Source organism: Moschus berezovskii, chromosome 24 (genome assembly GCF_049115385.1).
Source record: "Moschus berezovskii isolate FMDL1 chromosome 24, NW_MosBer_1.0, whole genome shotgun sequence".
NCBI classification, from domain to species: domain Eukaryota; kingdom Metazoa; phylum Chordata; class Mammalia; order Artiodactyla; family Moschidae; genus Moschus; species Moschus berezovskii.
In genome coordinates, this window is record NC_142483.1 from 34,792,669 (window position 1) to 34,815,339 (window position 22,671).

The 22,671-nt window shown below is 39.7% G+C and overlaps 1 protein-coding gene across 4 annotated transcripts in view; it reads left to right on the top strand.

The window, feature by feature from the left end:
- The first annotated feature begins 14,496 nt into the window (after positions 1 to 14,496).
- Positions 14,497 to 22,671, top strand: part of CHL1 (cell adhesion molecule L1 like) — a 232,825-nt gene continuing 224,650 nt past the window's right edge. For 3 of the 4 annotated variants that reach the window (XM_055414340.2, XM_055414348.2, XM_055414345.2), the window contains exon 1: positions 14,497 to 14,691. The gene's annotated coding sequence lies outside the window, so the exon portion shown is untranslated. Of the gene's footprint in view, positions 14,692 to 14,987; positions 15,069 to 22,671 lie in introns of those variants that run through there. The other variant, XM_055414341.2, reaches the window with a different exon arrangement.

A 22,671-nucleotide genomic window follows, 5' to 3' on the forward strand; every position in this document is an offset into this window, starting at 1 on the left:
ATCCCCATTGCACTGCCCCATGTGGAATAAAGATGAACTATGTTATTTCAAAATTTTAATTTTTGATACATAACAGGTATTCAGCAAATACTTGATCATTTATTGAAATATAACTTCTTCGAAGCAAATGCTTTAAGAACATTTGAATCATTTTATTTTATGAAGATAAATTAATGTTGCTATTTTGTCACTTGGTTACTTTCAGTACTATTAAATCAAGGCAAATTTATTGTTAAATAGGCACGTGGTGCTTTGTCACAAGACAAAAAAGATGATAGACACCAGCTAAGCCATCTCCACTGTGTAAAATTAGAGAAAAAAAACCCAACTGATTACAATTCTGAGATACAGTCTTCAGGATGATTAAGAATTTGATTATTCTGCTGAGTTATGCTTATATATGAGCATCATCCCTGTTTTTCCCATTGTGAGAAAATATTGATTTAGATGGAAACATCTTATTTGGCTCTACTTTGGTGGTTCTATTGTTTTGATCAAATACAGTGACTGTAAACACCGAGGAGCTATTTTAAATTATTTACCTCTCAGAATAGAATATATTTGTTTTTAAATTTGGCCAGTTACTGTGATAAGCCAGTACTTAATAAGGGCCTTAATGAAATGGCTACTTGGACAAACTGGACTGTAACCACATTGACGCATGGAGGGAAAACAAGTCAGCCTTAGGAAATGCATTGCACCTGGCATGAGTTGTTTGTCCTTCTAAGGGGAAAGATCCCTTTGTTTTTGGAGGCCTGGCATTAGCCTGGCAAAGTGGTGAGGCTCCTGCCTGTGCTTTCCAGCTCATAGGAGGATGCTCCACTTGTATTCACTTCCTAAGTATTCTGCAAACAGCACTGCTCTCAGAGCTACATTTGAGATGAAAGGAATCCCCATTATAGCAGATACTGGAAATCTCCACAGGATATCACTTGGTAAGGATTAGGCTTTATGAAGGCAGGGAGTGAAGCTCTCCAAATTTAGATACAAAAAGGAACTATTGCTTCTCTAAGATATTCAAGGTGCTCTGTAAAACATACTGAGTTTCCATTTATTCCAAAGTATTGGAAAATTAGCTGTTTTTCATGTTTACCATATGCAGATTACATATGTATGCGTTGGATGATAATTCAGTAACTTTACAGGCTCTTTATTTTTCCTAAGATAATTTATATGAACAATGGTATCATTAAAGAGTTTGACCATATTCTTCACTTGAAGGGCCTCTGAAATGCTCATAAAGTATAAGGTTCACAAATAGATTTGGTTGTCATTTATGAGCCTGTGTCTAATTTCCAATTCCCTTTTAAACTCTAAATGTTCACTTTACTGCTTTGACCCTAGAATACCACATATTTTATTGATAGGGTTATTTATTTCTCAAGAAATATGAAATAAACTTATCGAATGTGTTTTCTAGGTGAAGCACTTTTAGCGTGTACTATACAAATTATGTTTTCCCTTTTTCTCTCTCTCTGTTACTCCTGCTTACTTAGGGAAGCAATGTTTGTTCGTGTTTAAGGCTCGTTATTTTTCTGACTTTATTACGTACTTTTTTTTCTGACTTTAACATGTACCATGGATACCCCATTTAACAACACTTTCTGTATCCTTTTACTAAAGTCCAGTCTCTGGGGAAACAAAAGCACAAACAAAGTCATCCATCTTCAACAATTATACAAGATTACACCTACTGATGGAAGTAAGCACAAACTTGGTGATGCTCACACAGTCAGAATTCCATTTAACTACCAATTCCCAAGGAGGCTAATTCATTTGCCAAAGGATATGAACAAAACCATAGTCACCATTTCAGAGAACATCTTTTATTTTCCCTCTTTGAGATAATTCCAACAAGGGCATGTTTCACCTTACATTTAAGATCACATGATGGTGAGAAAATTCTATAACTTAAAGGATAGGAGTTTATTACGGTAAGGATAAAATAGAACAAAACAGTTGGGCTTCTACAGTGTTTTACGGGAAGCCTCTGCTGACCCTTCTATAAACAATTCCTTTGGTAAAGTCCCTATTTTATGTTCGTTTGCTCTGTCATCAGTGTGGAGTTATGGCTTGAATAAATTCTTGTTGAGGGTTGAAGGTTGGCATGGGAATGCCTTTCTTTTCTAGATGTTATAATGGATGTGTGTAATTCGTCAAGTCTGGAACATATGCCTTGCTTTATTCACTAACTTTCAGAGAAGTTAATGACCAGCTATCACCTTCAAAATCTGGCAACAGAATTTGACATTTAAATACTCTGAGTAAGAATCAGTCAGAAAGGCTTTGCAATTCATCCCAAGTAAACTTGTTAACTTATTATCAAAATAAAAATATTTCAATAGCATTTTAAGTTTTACAAAAGATTATTATTACGGTTCAGTAGATATCTTGGTGAGCATTTTATATTTTCACCATACCTAAATTTTGGAGTGGGTGCATGAATTAAAGACATAATTAGGCTGCCAGTTAATATCAGTTTATAGAAACTTTATTTGCAATTTGTTTCAGTAGCATTTAGTGGAAAATTGCATTTAGATGTACATTAGATTGATGGTATTTTTATTTGTGTTAAAAACATGGTATCCTCCAAATATTTACTTTATAAATTGAAAAGTTTAAGAATATAAACCAAGCTTTTATTTATTCTATCATGTCCTCTTCTTTAACTGGACTCTTAATACTTACCAGTGCCTTGCAAACTCGAAGTTGCATTATACATGATGCTTTTATAATTTCTGATTTTAGATAATTATGAAAAATTAAAGATATCTTCTGCTCATGATATCCAACTGTTTTATGAAAGAAAAGACATGATAAGATACTGGATGAAATATTGAGAGAAATACTTTTATTTTGTTCATGATAATTGTATCTGATCCTGGAATAAACATCAGTCTAATTTTGAGAAACGAAAAGTTGCTCCCAAATGTATTTTTCATTTTATGAAGTAAAGAAAACTTGTTTGGTATCTAAGAATTGTTAATTACCTTGTGTATAAGACTTTTGTCAATTAATCAGCCCTAGCTGTTTCCACCAAAACCAGGTTTTCTTTAAGCCTATATAGTACAAAAAACACACTGTATTGAGCAGAGAGTTGTTCATACTTCCTCTTAACCAATTCATTCAAATTTAGATAAATTTTAACCTGTTTCGTCTTAAAGTGGATTATCTATATATATTCCACTTCGTTTCAAATGCAAATGATTAAGTGTTCTGCATTCTAATCAGTAAACAGCTCTGTGACTAAATCATAATTTAATGATCTCTTCCTAGAGAGATAATGATGCAAAATTTAGCTCTGAAAAGAAGATTCTCATTTTTATCTAATTGAGCTGATCTTTCTGTAAAATCTCTGCAGGCTTCTGTAGTTGTGCTAATAATAAATTCTGGATGAAATCTACATTATGAAAGATGCTACATTTTTATTCAGGAAATATAAATTATTGAAACATATCTTTATGTTTCTATATACATGTGATATGTACATTTTCTCTTTTGTGTGTGTGTGTGTGTGCACTCTGTGATCAGTTGTGTCCGATTCTTTGCAACCCTGTGGACTGTAACCTGCAGGCTGGAGTGGGTTGCCATTTCCTTCTTCAGGAGATGTTCCTGATTCAGGGATCAAACCCGTGTCTCTTGTGTCTTCCTTATTGACAGGCAGATTCTTTACCACTGGGCCACATGGGAAGCCCACCATTTTCTCTTTAGTTGGGAGAATTGTCTCAGTTTTATTGGAAATAACAGCTAGGGCTTTTACTTTAAACAGTCATGTATACTATTTAACTTCTATGCAGAGTACATCATGAGGAACGCTGGGCTGGAAGAAGCACAAGCTGGAATCAAGATTGCCGGGAGAAATATCAATAACCTCAGATATGCAGATGACACCACCCTTATGGCAGAAAGTGAAGAGGAACTCAAAGGCCTCTTGATGAAAGTGAAAGAGGAGAGTGAAAAGGTTGGCTTGAAGCTCAACATTCAGAAAACAAAGATCATGGCATCTGGTCCCATCACTTCATGGGAAATAGATGGGAAAACAGTGGAAACAGTGTCAGACTTTGTTTTTTTGGGCTCCAAAATCACTGCAGATGCTGATTGCAGCCATGAAATTAAAAGACGCTTGCTCCTTGGAAGGAAAGTTATGACCAACCTTGATAGTATATTAAAAAGCAGAGACATTACTTTGCCAACCAAGGTCCGTCTAGTCAAGGCAATGGTTTTTCCCGTGGTCATGTATGGATGTGAGAGTTGGACTGTGAAGAAAGCTGATCGCCAAAGAATCGATGCTTTTGAACTGTGGTGTTGGAGAAGACTCTTGAGAGTCCCTTATACTGCAAGGAGATCCAACCAGTCCATTCTAAAGGAGATCAATCCTGGATGTTCATTGGAGGGACTGATGCTAAAGCTGAAACTCCAATACTTTGGCCACCTCATGCGACGAGTTGACTCACTGGAAAAGACTCTGATGCTGGGAAAGGTTGGGGGCTGGAGGAGAAGGGGACGACGGAGAATGAGATGGCTGGATGGCATCACCGACTCTCTGGACATGAGTTTGAGTGTACTCCGGGAGTTGGTGATGGACAGGGAGGCCTGGCGTGCTGTGATTCATGGGGTCGCGGAGAGTCGGACACGACTGAGCGACTGAACTGAACTGAACTGAATACTTTAAGTAAATTGAAAGAAAAAAATAGTCTTTTATTTTTACTCACATATTTCCCTTTTCAGATTCTTTATTTCTTCCTAAAGATCTTAGTTTCATCTGTTATCATTTCCCTTCAGCTTTAACAACTACTTTTAACACTTCTTGCAAGGCAGTTCTGAGGGTGATAACTCTGTTTAGTTTTATTTTATCGGGAACTATGTTTATCTTGCCTTCATACTGGAAGAACATTTTCAGTGGATCTAGAATTCCAGTTTTGCTTTTTTTTCCTTTAGCATTTTTAATTTGCTATTGTATGTAATATGTTGCTTTTCTCTCTGTCTTCTTTTAAGGTTCTCTTTTAATATTTATTTATTTTAGCAGTTTAATTACTGTGTTGCCTAAGTGGGGCTTTCTTTGTGCTTATTCTGCTATGGGGCTGAATTTCTTGAATCTATACATAGTATATTAAAAAGCAGAGACATTACTTTGCCAACCAAGGTCCGTCTAGTCAAGGCAATGGTTTTTCCCGTGGTCATGTATGGATGTGAGAGTTGGACTGTGAAGAAAGCTGATCACCGAAGAATTGATGCTTTTGAACTGTGGTGCTGGAGAAGACTCTTGAGAGTCCCTTGGACTGCAAGGAGATCCAACCAGTCCATTCTAAAGGAGATCGATCCTGGGTGTTCACTGGAAGGACTGATGCTGAAGCTGAAACTGCAATACTTTGGCCACCTCATGCAACGAGTTGACTCACTGGAAAAGACTGATGCTGGGAAAGGTTGGGGGCGGGAGGAGAAGGGGACGACGGAGAATGAGATGGCTGGATGGCATCACTGACTCTGTGGACATGAGTTTGAGTGTACTCCGGGAGTTGGTGATGGACAGGGAGGCCTGGCGTGCTGTAATTCATGGGGTCGCGGAGAGTTGGACACGACTGAGCGACTGAACTGAACTGATACATTTCTGACTTTTATAATATTTGGCAAACTTTTATTACCATTATTTCTTATTTATTATTGCATCCCATCTTTCTCTCTTTTGGGAGGACTCCAATTATACACATATTAAGTATTCTGAAGCTGTATTCATTTTTCCCGCTCCAATTTTTTCTCTGTCTTGAGGTTGGAAAATTTCAATTGATGAGGTTGAAAAGTTTCTATTATAGTTCATTGATTCTTTATTGTTACCTTCAAATTGTTATTAAGCTAAATGAAAATTTTAAATTTCACCTATTATATTTTTTTCAAATCAAGAATTTCCTTTTTGTTCTCTTTTACAAGATTCTATTCCTCTGTTTATATTTCCCAGCTTCATATTCATTTTGAGAATATCTTCTTTTATTTCCTTGAGTATAAATATAAATATAATTGGGTTTTAAATTCGTTGTCCACTAAGGCCAGTGTCTCTCAACTCAGGATTAATCTCCATTGTCTTTGAGTAGAGTTCACATATGTTTATCAAATATTCAGTAGCTCTGGATTGTTTTTTGAGCATTGTAGAGATTCTGGATTCTGTACGTTCTCCAAATAATATTGATTTCTATTTTTCTTAGAAGGCAGTAAAATGTGGCTGAGATCAAATGAGAGCCCCTTTTGCAGTAGATGGTTGAAGTCTCAGTTCGGTTCTTTTAGCCTCAACAGAGCTGTTTGGAGACTGTCCTACTAATGCATATTTCAGAGGATTGCCAGAGGCTGGGCAGTATTTATACATAGAATTTGGGACTGTCTTCCTTTGACTTTCTCTTTGGTGGGTTTTTCCCTTTCATTTTTCAGTCAGTCTGGGTACGCAAAATCTGTCCTCCTTCTTACAGCTTAAGCTGGTAAGTCTGTAATTTTTCTTTCCTTATTTTATCCACTTAGTATGGACAGACTGAGTCCTGCCCTCTGGTGAAAAGTTATAAAACAGGACACTCATCCAGTGCTGTCTCCTTCCTCCAGTGTCTACCCTTTCCAGCATCTGCCTGTTTGGGGAAACTTTCCAGTGCTTTCAGGCATTATGGTTACATTCTATCCATACATTGTAGTTTTTATTTATAGGAAGGTTGGTCCTGAAAGGAACCTTAACTAGAATTCCACAACTTTACATTGGAAAGAATTTCTTATATTACAAATCTTTAAAAACACAATTTCAGAACACTGTTTAATCATCATAGGGTTGCAGAATAATCTATTAGGTTGAACAACATGAAATCACCATCGTTGCAGGATTGGCATAGAGACAAGTTTCATATGATTCAACCTAGTAACTATGTTCTCCTGTATTTATAATTAATTTTATCACTGAATATTTATGGGCATACTGAGTTACCTGTATTTCAAGTTATTTACATGCTATAGAGTCACAGAAGCAGAAGTCCTGGGTCCAAGTTTATGGACATCCTTAAACTTATTGAATATAATTGCTGATTTTATTATTTATTAATATAATAATGTGCATGCTAAGTTGCTTCAGTCGTGTCTGACTCTTTGCAACTCCGTGGACGATAGCCCACCAGGCTCCTCTGTTCATGGGATTTCCCGGGCAAAAATATGGACTGGGCTGCATTTCCTTCTCCAGGGGATTTGCATGACCCAGTGAGAGAACCTGCATCTCCTGCATTGGCAGCCATGTTCTTTGCCACTAGTGCTATCTGAGACGCCCAAAGTAATAACACATGATGAATTATATTTTTCTGAAATGGTTGCATGAATTAATGACCTCTAAAATGGCATCTGTCCTAAAATTGGGTAATGCAGTTATATTTAAGCTTTACTTTTTTGTTTTGTATTGTTTTCTCATTAGCAAAAATGTTATCAAGGTTTTTAACCGGAATTGTGCCTTGTGTTTGTTCGTTATTATCTACATTGCATATATTCATTGTACTTGTCAATTTCTATATATTTTCTCTGGATATTGCACCAGAATATTTTAGGGATCCTGAAATATTTCAGACTTTCATCATCAAATTTCCTCCTTTATGTATATTTGAGATATTAAAATCTACTTAATTTTAGGAAACTTTTAAGATGGCTTCTTTATATGAGATAGCAAAACTTTTAAATGTGTTTCACATTTGTATTAGTGTATAGACTAAGCAATAGAAAAAAGAAATAAGCCAGTAAATTTTGCTTGTTTGAAGGAAACACGGGCAATATAAGTTCAGTTCAGTTCAGTTCAGTTCAGTCACTCAGTCGTGTCCGACTCTCCGTGACCCCATGAATCACAGCATGCCAGGCCTCTATTACTCATGCCTATAGTTATGTGCCCTTAAGTGTTTTAGTATGAGCTGGCAAAAAACGACCTGAGTGAGAAAGATAGTAAATATCCTGTGTTTTAAGTTATTCAAACTGTAAAGAGTCATTGAAGTGGAAATCCTGGGTCCAAATTTATGCACATCCTTAAACTTACTGAGTATAATTCTGCTATGTAGCAGAAGATAGAAGAACTAATGCCCATACACTAAAGGCAAATCTTTGATGTCAATACAAACAGGGGATTCAGAATCCTTTCTGTGGGCTTACTGTTCTGTGGAATAGAGTTTGGAATGCCTTATTGAGTTTGTCTGTTTAGCATGTTCTGAAAACAACATGAAAAAATAGATTCATAAGTCTCATTTAACCCCTGAAAGAAAATAAATCCAATGCAATGACTAAATAATTGCATTATGGTTTGAATTAACACAGTAAAACACATGCTATTAACAGCAGTTTGTGCATTAGACACATCTCTGCTAATTAATTCGTTTATTTTGCAGGAAAAAAGTCAATTGAAAGTATGAGCTATGGCCCCTAAACACTATACAGGAAGACTAATTGGTCTAGGGCTCTCTTTTAGAGTGAAAAATATGCCCCCCAAAGAATGTACTATTATATCATATTTTTTTAAAAAAAGAAAGGCCTCCATACATCTAGATTTGTGTCAAATTTTAAGAATGCCTTAAAACACGGATGACAAATACCTATAGAACATAAGAATCACTTCTTGTATAATATTAATGCCAGGCATCATTAATAGATCACTTTGTTCTTTCCTGCTGAACTCAGATATAGGGTGGGATCCTTTAGACAGGGTATTTCAGGGCATCATTGCCAACCAGATAGGTAGTGTCATGAAAAGGAGACATTTTGCCACACGCATCCCTTTTACTAAACAACTTCAGTCAGTCAGTTCAGTTGCTCAGTCGTATCCGACTCTTTGCGACCCCATGAACCGCAGCACGCCAGGCCTCCCTGTCCATCACCAACTCCCGGAGTCCACCCAAACCCATGTCCATTGAGTCATATTGAGTTGATACCATCCAACTATCTCATCCTCTGTCGTCCCCTTCTCCTCCTGCCCTCAATCTTTCCCAGCATCAGGGTCTTTTCAAATGAGTCAGCTCTTTGCATCAGGTGGCCAAAGTATTGGAGTTTCAGCTTCAATATCAGTCCTTCCAACGAACTCCCAGGACTGATTTCCTTTAGGATGGACTGGCTGGATCTCCTTGCAGTCCAAAGGACTCTCAAGAGTCTTCTCCAACACCACAGTTCAAAAGCATCAATTCTTCGGCACTCAGCTTTCTTTATAGTCCAACTATACACGACCATTGGAAAAGCCATAGCCTTGACTAGATGGACCTTTGTTAACAAAGTAATGTCTCTGCTTTTCAATATGCTGTCTAGGTTGGTCATAACTTTCCTTCCAAGGGGTAAAGCATCTTATAATTTCATGGCTGCAGTCACTATCTGCAGTGATTTTGGAGCCCAGAAAAATAAAGTCAGCCACTGTTTCCACTGTTTCCCCATCTATTTGCCATGAAGTGATGGGACCGGATGCCATGATCTTAGTTTTCTGAATGTTGAGCTTTAAGCCAACGTTTTCACTCTCCTCTTTCACTTTCATCAAGAGGTTCTTTAGTTCTTCACTTTCTGCCATAAGGGTGGTGTCTCTGCGCATCTGAGGTTACTCATCCCAAGATAATAATCTTACTTGGGCATTTATAGTGAAAAGAATGATTTTGATCACAAGAAACAGGAAACCAATGCAAATTATTTTATGTATTTTTTTTCCCATTCACCTCGCTACAAATTGAGATTTATTCCAGTTTCAGCTTTTAATAAACAATGAACTTTGAGCTTATTTGAAGAGCAAGGTCTTCAAATAAGAATATTAGGTATCTGTCTCTCTCCTTTTCTTTCCCCCATGGTGCTTTCATTCTCAGGCATGCTCTAAGTGTTGATAAGAAGCAGCCTCACTTACATCAGACCCGCTGAGCAATCATCACTTTTTATCCCAGTTGGTCAGAGTAAGTCCAAGATATGTCTCTGATTGACTCCTTTTGAATCTGCCTTTCATTGCTCTGAGCAGAGGGATGGAAAATGTTGGTCATGACTGTATCACCTGGACCAGAAGTAGAGAGGAAGCATTGGACTGAGCCTCTACTCAGCCAAATAAACATAGGGGGATGTTATTCCCTAGAACTGGTTGAGCCATATTAATGCAGATAAATGCAGGGAAATTAAAAAAAAAATAGCAGCATCCACTGTACCCTCCATGCTTATTTTACTTTACTGCTCTGAAATTGCTCTGATGATTGAGATAACAGTTGTATTACTTAGGAGAAAGGCTAAATAAATATAATACAGAGACCCCAGAAGACACTGGCTCAAAGAGATAAAGTCAATTCATGGTAATAAGTAGGTTCTGATTTACAGAGTCATCAGGAACTCAAGTTCCTAGATGTTCTTTTGTCATCTTCAATGTAAGACTTTAACCATTGCAGGCTAGCTAGAAGGAAAAATAACTAAAAGAATCTAGATTATTTTTAAGTCGTTGACCTGGAAATTGCCAACTACATTTCTCTTCATGTCCCTTTAGTGAGAACCTAGTCTTCGGTTTACACTTTGTCCAGAGGGAAACTGGGAAATACGGTCTTTGAGTAGGTGGCCATGTGCCCAGGAATCAAAAAAAAAAAACAACAAACAAACAGATTTGAGGGGTGAGGCAGGAGGAGAGAGGGGAGTAAACATCCTGCCATACATAATGTCTTATATTAAGAAGACCCAATAGTTCTCTCCTTTTTCTCTAACATGGTTACGTTATACAGACAGCAGTAAAACTTATTGGCCAAAACCAACAGGACAGAATAAATGAAAAAGATAAACTAAGTCCTTTACTTCAGCTGAACTATGCTTTCTGTAATGATCAGTCCTTATTCTTGTGCATTGCTCACTATCTATTTAGCATACATTTTGTTTGCTGTAGCAAAATTGGAATAAATTATCTTCCAAAATGCCAGTGGCTTGTCACATTCTAAATGATACAAGATTAAAAACAAGGAGATTAAAAAAAATATTTTCCAGGCCACTAACTAGTTGTACCACCTTGAGAAAATTTCTGAACCTTACCTACCTCAAGTATAAAAAGAAGCTGTATTAGAATATGTTAGCCAAAGTCCTTACCAGATTGATAAGATTTTATACTGTGTTTGGAGTACAGATTCAGATGAAATTCTCATCTTCCCCAAATATCAGGCTTTTCCCCCAATAAATGTGAGTTCCTCCTATATACCACAGTTCACAGGTTTTTGAGATAAAAGTTGGTTGCCTAGGACTTTGGAACGAATCACCAATATGAAAGTAAGCCAGCCATAACTGACAGGTTTCTAATTGGAGGACAGGAAATCTTTCTGATCTCCACAAGAAATCAACAAATGTCCTGAAGGCTGAAATTTGACAAGATACAAGCAACGTTTAGGCTATATAAGTATAGTGTTATTAATGACCATAAAATTACTTAGTCCTATTAAAATCTAATGAAAGTATCTGGTTCCTTGACCTCCTAAGGGTGAATCACACATATTAATGACCCACAGCATGAAATACAAGATTTTACCTTTTTATTTGTTCCAGAATTATTGCCCTTTGATTTTAAATATATTTCCTTTTGTTCTCACATTAAAGGACGAGTTAAAGGAGTATCGACTCTGTCATTTTAACTCCTCAGAGTTCATGTGGTCTTCTTTTGCTTTATTAATATCTAAGCTGAAGGTGGCTGCTTTGTATTTCCAAGGTTGCCTTTGAGGGTTTATCCCTCAGTGGAAACAACCTGCTTTCCTTTATTACAGCAGTTGGCTGGAAAACCTCTGTCGATCTGTGACTATTCTGATCTGCTAGACTGAAATGCCATTTCCAAAACTATAGCTCTTCTGCTAAACAATTTTTCTAGGAATGATGCCATATCACTAGCTACTAGCCTTTGCCAAGAGCCAATATTCCTTCAATGGCCCTACTCTGGGAATGATACCAAATGATGGTTCAGGCCGAGGGTAGGTAGTAAATCAGCAGTAAAAGCTGAAAAATACCCCAGCTTTTAATATCCTTTCTCTTTTTTTTTCAGATGACCAGCCTATCTCTCTCACCTTCTGCTTCTATTCATGAAAGAACTCCTTTTCTCCCCTGCATTTGTGATTTGATAGCTGAAATTTTGTGTTCCACGATCTTCCTCAATTGTGAGCAAGAAATTCGCACCTTTCAAGGCTAATGCAGTCACATTTTCATGTGACATAAGTATCCAGTCTTTCTCCAGCACCCACATGCAAAGGTGTGACAACTGATAGATAAGGATTGTTTGGAGAGTGAGAAATGCGCTGAATAGAGTGTCAGACCGGAGAATGGGAGCCAAGAGAGGATTTCAGAGCAGCAGCAGAAGGTATCTTCAGCAAACATCCATTCAGGCTGCAGGCTGCCTTCTGGTGTCAGGTTCCAGTCTTTCTAGAAGCAGAGGCAGTATATCTCTAAGTTTCTTGGGACGGGAAAGCCTGAATTGGTTGCCTGTCCTTGAAGATGTGTTTTTTAAAATTATGAAATTATCCTTGGAGGTAATAACTATGAAGTGTTTCTTGGTTGTGGAAGTTTAAGTCACTGCCTCCATTTTGAATTCCTTAGAAAACAAACAAACTTCCTTTAGTTGGATAAGATACTTTCTTTCTCTCAAATTCTATTTTCCTTTCTTGGTTAATCATTTGCCTTTCTTCCTTCCTCCCTCCCTCCCTTCCTTTTCCTTAGCCTACCTTTTCCCTCTCTCCCTCACTTCTTTCTTAAAATGCACTTGCCTGGGTAAAGTTTTAATGTACAGGAGGACTTAATGTTTGTCCTTAAGCCATAGGTTTACTCTTGGGCTATTTCCTGATTTACGTGCAGAATCATGTTTTTTCCCATTTCAAGAAAAATCCATGCTTAAGAACCGGCACATCATCTTCTTGTTTCAGGTATCATGCCTTGCTATTCTCTTATATATCTTTGGGTAGTTAATTAAAAAACAAGCAACTAGCCTTGCCTGATGAATTTTTCACTGTACGCTGGCTCCTAGAACAATGACTGATAATTAGAAGGTGCTCAACAAACATTTGTTTTTTAAATAGGGATCCAAGCAAACATACCATAAAGCAAAGAAGAGCAATAGGTTTCCAGTACTCTGTTGCTTTGACCAGGATGGAGTTCTGAGTCTTCTGCTCAGCAGATGCTTACAAGAAAGTGATATACTCAGGAGATCAACTTGGCTTTGTGTTGTCTTGACCTCTGAAATGTTTTCTTACGGATACAGTACTTTCCCTGTCAGAATTTTATTCAATATTCTATCTTTGTTTCTACTTTAGAAAACATGTCATGTGAATAATGATGCCTCAGGCAAAGAAATTACTCCAGTAGTTCAGTTTAAACTCAGGACAAATCCTGCCCTCACTTGCATTTGCAATTTGCCACACAGTCAGTAAGAGCCATGCCCACACACAGACTGACAGAATTGGGGCTCCGAGGTTAGCAATTATTAAAATTTAAAAGTCCATTTATTCATTTTCAAAATATTTCATTCAGTTGCTTCTGAAGCAGAATCCTGAGTTGCCTTCCCCTTGCTGCTCACTATAGCGGCATCCAACTCTGAGGGGGGCTCACGTCTCTAAATGCCCTCATTGTTCAATGGACAAAACCAGACTGTAAGGTCAATCTCACTGCCTTGGTAGAGTAAAATTTAGAAGTCAATGATTCTCTAACCATCAAAGAGAACTTAAATTCAACAAAAATTTTTTAAAAGTGGTACTGTGTGAAATTTTTGGAAAAATTATGGTGAGGGAAAAAATGAAAGGGGTATAAAAATCACTTTATACTGCAAAGATTGTAACTTTCCCAGATTAATTTTGGAATCTTCAAATAAAAATTGCATTTTGGGGGGGAATTGATAAGGCAATAGAAGTGGCCTTTTGTAGTGGAAATAAGCACCCAAGACTTTTTTCTATTTTATAATTGATTAATTTATTAGTGAATTAATTCAAAATAGGTAGGAAAAGATGTTAGGGAACAATATGATAAAATTATTGACCATAAGTAATTGGACAATTAAAAAATGGTAACAAAAGAAGGTGCATACCTTCAAATACCAATAATTTGCCAGTTTACGGAAGTAGCATCATTTGTAAATTAAATAGCAAGCCTCATCATGCCTCTAAATGAGTAATGAGAGCAAAAAGGAGAAAAAAATTAAATAGGTCCATGGCACCACACCCCTCCAACATGCAGCTCTGGGAGAAAACCAGATTGGCGACCTGTGTCTGGAATATGTACTGAGTGGAGCTATCAGGAGCCAGACGGACTTTAAAATTTCTCTTTTGCAGATAAAAGGGGCAACGATCGTACCTCTTTTAACCCTAGACGTGGAAAATGGCGAGCAAAGTTTGGGCTTCGTCCTTTGCTTTTCCACCGTGAAATAAAAGTCTTAAGCCTGTAACTCTCCCTGTCCCAAGGGAGCGAGCAAAGGCAGGGTGAATAAGCGGCGTGGGTGTGGGGTGGGTGGGCAGAACCGCCGCAGAGAGGAGCTGCGCGAGCCTCCCTCTGCGGGGAGGGTGTGGATCCGAGAGCAAGCCAGAACAGGTCCGCGTCCTCGCGGGCACTGCCGGCGATCGGCTGGGAGCTGCCGGTGCAGATCGGCTGGGAGCTGCCGGCGAGAAACTCCCGTGCATGCGCCGGGAGCTGCTGGACTTCCACGCCCTTCTCCCGCTCTCAGCCAGCTTGCAGGAGCGGTTTCCTCGAAGGAAGGTACCGAACGGATCTGGTACTGGGGGCGACTCAGGTGTGCCGGGGGGTGGGGGCGGTGGTTGACGTGCTTGTGTCTTGTTAGCCCCGGGGAGCTCCCCAACTCTTTTGAGCGAGACCGAAGGAGGATAATGGGTTTGCTCCAGCGGGGAGGGATTCAACCCACGGCGGGTCGGTGATGGCGCGTAGTCAGGGCTCCGTCATTGCACAAAGTAGGGTGGTCCGAGGTTCGCTCAGCCTTCGGCCACTTAGAGACGCCCCCTTTCCCAGCCCCGCCCCCTGGTGGCTGAGGCTGGATTCGGGAGGTTCTGGTCGGTCGGACGGAGTAAAGCGGCTCCTCGAATCCTCCAGCTCCCACTTTCTCCTCCTGGTCACGGGAGGTAGGTTGACTCTCGGTCTTTCTCCAGCCTCCCTTACCTGCATCTCTTGCTACCCTCTGGAGAGGATTCCAGACCCTCCTGGAGATTCCAGCCTCACCCGGGTGGGGGCTGCGAAGTCCAGCTGGGCTTGAGGGTCAGCCCTGGCATGACTCCTCCCTGCCCCCGACCATTTCTTGGGTCGTAGGGCTCAGTTCCCTTTCGCCAACACAGCCGCCCCACTGGCTTGCTCCCACTCTCAAGGGACGATTACACATGCCGGTGGGGTTTGATACGCGCCGTCAGCTTGAAAAGGGAGATTTTGGACACCTCGCTTGGTGTGGCTGGTGTGGGGGACGAGAAAACCGGGAGGGTTAGGGGCTCCACCTCCCCAGACCACCGAAGGGATGAGGGGGCAGGTCGGGGGCGTGGTTGCCATGGCTCCCTGGTAGCGGAGCTGGGGGAGCTAGAGATGCCAGTCACGGATGGTCCCTTCTTCCTCTTTGTGCCTCTCTCCCTGCCTTCTTTTTTTTGAGTGAGAATGTGCGTGGGGGTTGGGGGGTGCAGGGAGAAAGTGATTAATCTGGAGAGCTGGGACTGGAGCCGGGAGGCTGGGGAACGCCAGCCAGCCCCTTCATTGCCACTCCTCTTGCTCACTGCGAGCCTCACTTTCTCAGCCGGGGGCAGGACTGAGGAATTCCTGCGAAAAGCCAGGGGCTGAAGAAGCCGCCACCGCGAGGGCTCAGGTACCCACACCCCGAATCGCAGCCTGGGGCGAGCGCGGGGTTGGGTGGTCAGGCTGTCAGAAGGGCGGGCGGCGCAGGGGTAGGAGGTGAGCTCCTGAAGGCAGGTGTGTAGTGACACAGCTGGGCGACCAGGCGCGGAGGAAGACTCAGGTTCAGCCAAACGCGAGTGGCGCCGGGGTTCAGCTCCGCCGGGGTGGGGGTGGGCTCCCAAAGAGCCCCCAGAGCTGGCAAGTGGTGCCAGGGCATGCGCGTGCGCGATGGCGCGCTCACGGAACGCCCGAGCTGGGGGGCACGTTTGCGCGTGCGCGCGGAGGTGGGCAACTGGTGAGCCACCTGGGCTCGTGCAAGGTAGAGCCTCTCGCCGCGCTGACGCGGGTTCATAGCTCTGAGATGTGTGGTTTTGGACGGGTCGTTTACCCCGTGCCTCAGTTTCCCCTTTTAAATAATAGGGATAATAATCAATACCTTCCTTTTCGGGTTTTTGAGCAAGTGGAATTAAGATGATTCCAGTCAACAGTTTAGCTCAGCGTCTGATGCGTAATCAACACTAAAGTTATGGTTGCTGACCCCGTTTCTGTTATTATAAATTAATCCTCAATTTAAGGAGATCAGGCGTCTTCTCTTTTCCGTGCTTTTTTACTGAAGGCAAAATACTGATTTCTAATTTTGGAGACCGTCCATTGACATTCGTATTATTGTCCAGTTCATCTTCTACAAAGCTTTGATTTCCAGCAGATTGGAAGACATAAATTAACCAACTGGGATGGAGAAAGAAGCTTAGAAAGCTGTTTAGGGAAACTTCTAGTAACAAGAGAACAAAAAATTGTTGACTTTACTGCTTTGTGTGTAAAAATGTTTCCTCTCTCATGTGCTAATGTTGCAGTTGGCTTTGTCTTAATTTCATTATTTTTAGGGTGGATCATCCTGTGACTTTCAAAATTTAACTTGGTTCTAGAGTCTAGTGTATAATGGGGATTTCTATTTTCTGGCCTTAAGTACTGCTGTGGATTTCCCTCCAGTAATGGCAGAGCACATAGTGTATAACCATTTCTCACAAACTCTTGAATATTGTCAGTGAATAAATGAAAACAAATAGTTATTTCTGGGCAAGTAAGAGTACTGACTAGGACAGTTCATTAAAATCTCTTTCCAGGCATATTTCTACTCTTCACTGCAGAAGTTCAGGACTGTGATGATTAATGTATGTTTTCCATATTGTTCTCTGTTGCGCCTTATGGGTCCTTCCCTTCAAAGAAAAGGCGGTGGATGTTTAGTCTCTTGGTTGAACAGGTGCTCCAACATATCCAGCAAGTTATATATATATATATCCCCTTTACCTAATTACAGGTCTGCTAGAATTTGATATTGCACATAATATATTTATTACCTTAAAGTGAATTCATGTCATTAAATGAACTAGTATTAAATTCATTTAAAAATTACTTGCTTTTTAGAATATTGGCATATTTTGATGGCTCTGAAGCAAGTGAAACCAGACAGATGTAACCATCACAAAACTCCTTATGACTTTTACAAAATAGACTTCACCTAGGAAAATATTTGCTGGATTGGAGCTTGCTTTTTATAATTAGCTTCTGAAATCTTTGAAGATTGAAGGTTGTTTGACCCAAATTTGCTTTTCGAAATATTTTAGACAGACTCATTTTTTATGGGGAAATCTAAGTAAAAGTAATGATTTAAGGCAGATTTGAGATTCTACTAATTTTTATCTCATAAAAGAAAATTAAGTAATAGAGGGTGGCTAATGGCATTAGATTTGAAGAAATGAATGTCAGGAAGCCCTGTATCAGTTCATATAGTAGAGTATTGCTTCAAGTTTGACTTTTGCAAGACAACCAATGCCCCCTTCTTCACAGTGAATATGTCATCTTTAAAGGGTACCTTGAGGAATTACTGTGACAGCTTGCCTGAAATTCATGTGATCATTTACATATTCTTCCCCAGGAGCATTGGCATTAAATGTTCCATTTATTGGAAATTATTTTGCCCTTTGATTTATGACAGCCAGCAGTGCCATAGAGTCTAATACATTTTAGAAACAAAATTTAGCTTTTTACTATTTTATATTTTCCCTAAAAAAAAAAAAAAATCTAAAAAGTCAATCAGATTTTGCATGTGGAAAGCTGAAGTTAGGCTGAAGACAAAGGGCAACAGTAAAAAACCATGACAAATCCAGATTTGGGGACCTAATTGGCATGCTAAGGTATAATCTAGAGAAACAACGTATCTCTATACCAAGGCTATTTTCAATGGTGCACTGTATTATTTATTCAATCAGTGTTCCTTGTTATTTTTTCAAAACGAGACCAAGAATACTATATTTTCAATTATGAACATTTTGATTACAGCTTCATTCTAACTAACTAATTCAGTCTGAAGAGAATGCAATTATTATGGTGATTTACATACAATATGCTAAGTTAACACAGCTAATGAGTGAAAGCATAATATTCTTTCTATTCATTCCTGGAAAAATATTGTGCTAAGCATTCTTTCAAAGAAAAGATTACATTATTCTCCAGCATTTATGTCTACCTACAGGTAAATTTTGGCACTGAGCCATTTTCTCTGCTTTTAAAATGAAATCTCTCACATTTTGGCGATCCTGTGCCTCTCCCACTTTTGAGGGGGAGGAGGGTAGAGAATGGAAACAATTCTCAGTTTAATTAGCTATGGTGATTTCTCCTTTCTCTGCATCTTTATTGGGGGAAAGATTCTGTATTTTCTAATTTTGGAGGCTGGTTAACACCTTAAACATTACTAATTACTGCAGTTTATTTTATGTGTGTCGCAATAGTGTAGTTGGTTAATTATAGCTTTCTCATTAGCACCATGTAGAGAATAATGAATTAACACATCCCTTTGATCAAAAGAACATCTAAGTTTATCTTCTGAGAATAAAAGTGTTATTGTGTTACTGAAAGTCACTATAATTTTCCCAAGAAACAAATTGGTTGGAATTCTCTAGCACTGGGATAAGAAGCTTGATGAATGAGGGAGTAGAGCAGCGGTTGCTTGGCAACCTAACATTATTCTGCAATTTCTCCTGGTATATTTATCCAGTAAACTAGAAAATTCTGTTTTGTTAACGAATGTTTTTAGTCAGTGCACAAATAGACCATAACTAATTTAGATTTTATGTATTGTGGATTTAAAAAAATGGTCTTGCTTACCTTCCCATTGTGTTTAGATAATAAAAGTACAAAGAGAAAGAATATTCTGTTTTCATTTTTTGAAATTTTTCTGTAAAAATTTTTACTTAATTTTCACATTAGTTTATTACTACCAAAAATTGCAACTTGTTTACCTCTTTGGAAATCACATTGTGTGTGTGTGTGTGTGTGTGTGTGTGTACATGTGTGTTACAGTTGGGTTTGTGTACAAGTTTTCAGTAAGAATCAGAAATAAATTTTGAACTGTGGTGAATTCTTCAAAAGTTGTGGTTTGCTGGTTAAGATGATAATTTGGTAAATTTAGGGAGGCATAAACATTCAATCCAAGTGATACCAGGAGGTGATAAGAATAATAAATGTGCTAAATGGCTAATACATAAATGCAGTCTGTTCTTTGACCAGGGTTTCCTTTTTTCCTGGTGGTCTTATTACATTCTCTCTTTGGATGTCTGAGTACATCTCTTTTCCTCTATAATCGTGAAGTAGAAGCTTAGTAAAGGCAGGCACTGACCATTTTCCAATCCCTCTTTCCCTAATTCCAGGGACGACAGTGTGCCATTTTCCTGTCTAACCTGTGAAGTTTTTAGTCTGCATCACAATTCCTTTATCAGATGGCAGAATCTTTTTAAGGCTACATGCTTCATTTTACTTATCTTTTAAACACTACAGATTCTGTCACAGTGGGAAGCAAACAGGGTGTGGTAGTTATTACATAAATATCATGGCTGTAAGAGTCAGGCTGCCAGGGTTCCCAATCCAATTCTGTTAATTCCTCAATGTGTGGTTCTGAGTAAGTCATTTTAACTTCCCTAAAACTGATTTTGTCTATGGAGATGTGGAGTACTATCTATATCCAAACCAGTCAGTCCTCAAGGAAGTCAACTCTGAATATTCATTAAACTCCAGTATTTTGGCCACGTGATGTGAAGGGCCAACTCATTGTAAAAGACCCTGATGCTGGGAAGGCAAAAGGAGAAGGGGTTGGCAGAGAATGAGATGGTTAGATGGCATCACTGACTCAGTGGACACGAAACTGAACAAACTCAGGAGATAGTGGAGGACAGAGGAGCCGGGCATGCTGCGGTTTATGAGGTTGCACAGATTTGGACATGGCTTGGTGACTGAACAACAACACATCCGTACCCAGCTCTTGTGTGTTATTATGAGCGTTATATGCAGCAATCTAGGTAGACAACATACTAGAATGCATTAAGCACTCAATAAATTCTGGCTTCTTCTTATAATAATTTTTATCCCATGCTCAGTGTGTGAATGGATAAAAGACATGAGTGTGTCTATGTATTTGAATAAGTGTTAACTTATTGGTGGCTCAGCTGGTAAAGAATCTGCCTGCAATGCCGGTGACCTGCGTTTGATCCTTGGATTGGGAAGATTCCCTGGAAGAGGGCATGGCAACCCACTCTAGTATTCTTGCCTGGAGAATCCCCATGGACAGAGGAGCCTGGTGGGCAAAGAGTCAGATCCAGCTGAGCTACTCAGCACAGCATGGCACAGCACATTATGTTACTATTAAAATCATGGAACTTTGTTGATACCTACATCAATTAGATGTACATATGCAGGCAGTGATTGTTTCACGTTTGAAAAATCCTGGGTAGTAGTTATCAGGCTTGACTGAAATGAGAACCATCTATAGAACTTTTTAAAAACTGCAAACCCAGATAAATTCAGTGAGAATTCTTGGAAGTGGTGACCAGCCATGTGGATTTTTGAAAAACTCCGGTGAAATAGTAATACCCGAGTTGAGAACCACTGCCTTAGATTTGGGGAGGTCCTCTATAACATTTTGCTGGCCTGAGGCATTGACTTACAGTTACCTTGGCATCATGAAAAGTGGTTGGAAAAGAAGAAAAGCTCTGACAAACCTCTGAGGTTTTTCTTACTAATCCCTTTGGTTTATACAGCACTTTAGTCTCTGAAGAGCTCAAATGTGCTCTTCATTTACTATGTATTATTTCATTTTTCAGCCAAATGTCCCGGTGAAGATGGTAGGAAAAAAGTCATTATCCTGATTTTGCGGATGAATGGAGAGAGCCATGCAGAAACTACATGATTTGATTAGATTCATACATTTAGAACAATCCTAGATATTAAGATTCTTGTCACTTTTGGGTTCCAGATAGTTCTGTTTTTGCTATGAAATTTCAAATGAGGGAGAGAAAGTTATTGTTTTTAGATTAATTAATTATGTAGGCAGAGTTGTATAGATGAGAATTTCTATGTTTCTTGATATAATTCTGCATTATAACGAAAAGCAGATTTTTTTTTTAAGAGGCACTGTAGTCTGTTTAAGATCCAGCCCTATGTCCCTTGGACTGAACCCAGCCTACATATGTGTTTTCTTTGGCCTAAGACATATTTAGAAAATACTTAAGCCAATATTTTAAAACCAGTGATTTCACATAAAATTCATATTTCTGACTTATCTTGAGAAACGTGATGATCTTGCAGTATTGGACTTGAATGCCCTGGTGGCAGAGTAACATCCACTGGAACAGGGTAGCATGTTCTCTTGTCAGTGTTAAAGGACCCAGAGTTTTTTATCTCCTCTGGGTAAAAGTTGGCACTCTTTTGCTTTCACTTGATTTTTTTTCCCCCTTGTATATAAGTGGTACTCAAATGGGGCAATTGAAGGGAGTTTAAAGAAGAAACCAACCACATCTTTTGGGGCAGAGTTGAGGGAAGCCAAGAAGGAAAGGCTGCTGGGGCAACCCTGGGCTATTACTGCCCTTAGTCTAGAGGGACGACAGGAGAAAGAAGTTACTGAAAGATGGGAGCCATAGCTCTGGGGAAGGTTGCAGACAGAACCTGTGGTTTTAGAGAAACATAGCCATTGTCACGGAGAAGGCAATGGCAAGCCACTCCAGTACTCTTGCCTAGAAAATCCCATGGATGGAGAAGCCTGGTAGGCTGCAGTCCATGGGGTCGCTAAGGGTCGGACACGACTGAGCGACTTCACTTTTCACTTTCACACATTGGAGAAGGAAATGGCAACCCACTCCAGTGTTCTTGCCTGGAGAATCCCAGGGACGGGGGAGCCTGTTGGGCTTCCGTCTATGGGGTCACACAGAGTCGGACACGACTGAAGTGACTTAGCAGCAGCAGCAGCAGCAGCCATTGTCAAGTCGCAGGACACTAGTCTCCTCCTACCCCAAGATCTCCTGCTTCTTCCTCCCAGTGGCTGTACCCATCAGCAGTCAGAGGACAAGGGAGCCTGGTGCAAGTGATCTGCTGCAGTTGGTTCCCTCTGCACAGAGCAGCCTGGAGGAAGGTGGAGAATAGATATGAATCTGGAGAGCTACTGAAGAATATCCAGCACACCCTGAAGGCCTCACATTTTTAGAACTTGTGTCAGGGGGAAGAAGAAAACCCGAACTGCCAAAAGCTGGACAAAAGGGAGAATCCTGAAATCTGCATTCAAGGCCATCATTTCCCTTCCCCTTTGTTATTCCTTCCTCTGATCCTCCTTCATTGCCCGGGTGGGCATGCTCATGGCCAGAGTGGGTTTCAGTTGAAGCCTCAAACTTCAAAACAAACTTGCCCTTTCCCTTGAATTATCTCTGCCTTCCAAGAGAAAGCTGTAAAGCCCAGTGAATAATGCAAACCGTGGATTCTAGCTTCTTTGGTAACAGGTTTGCATTTTTAGCATATTAAAAAGCAGAGACA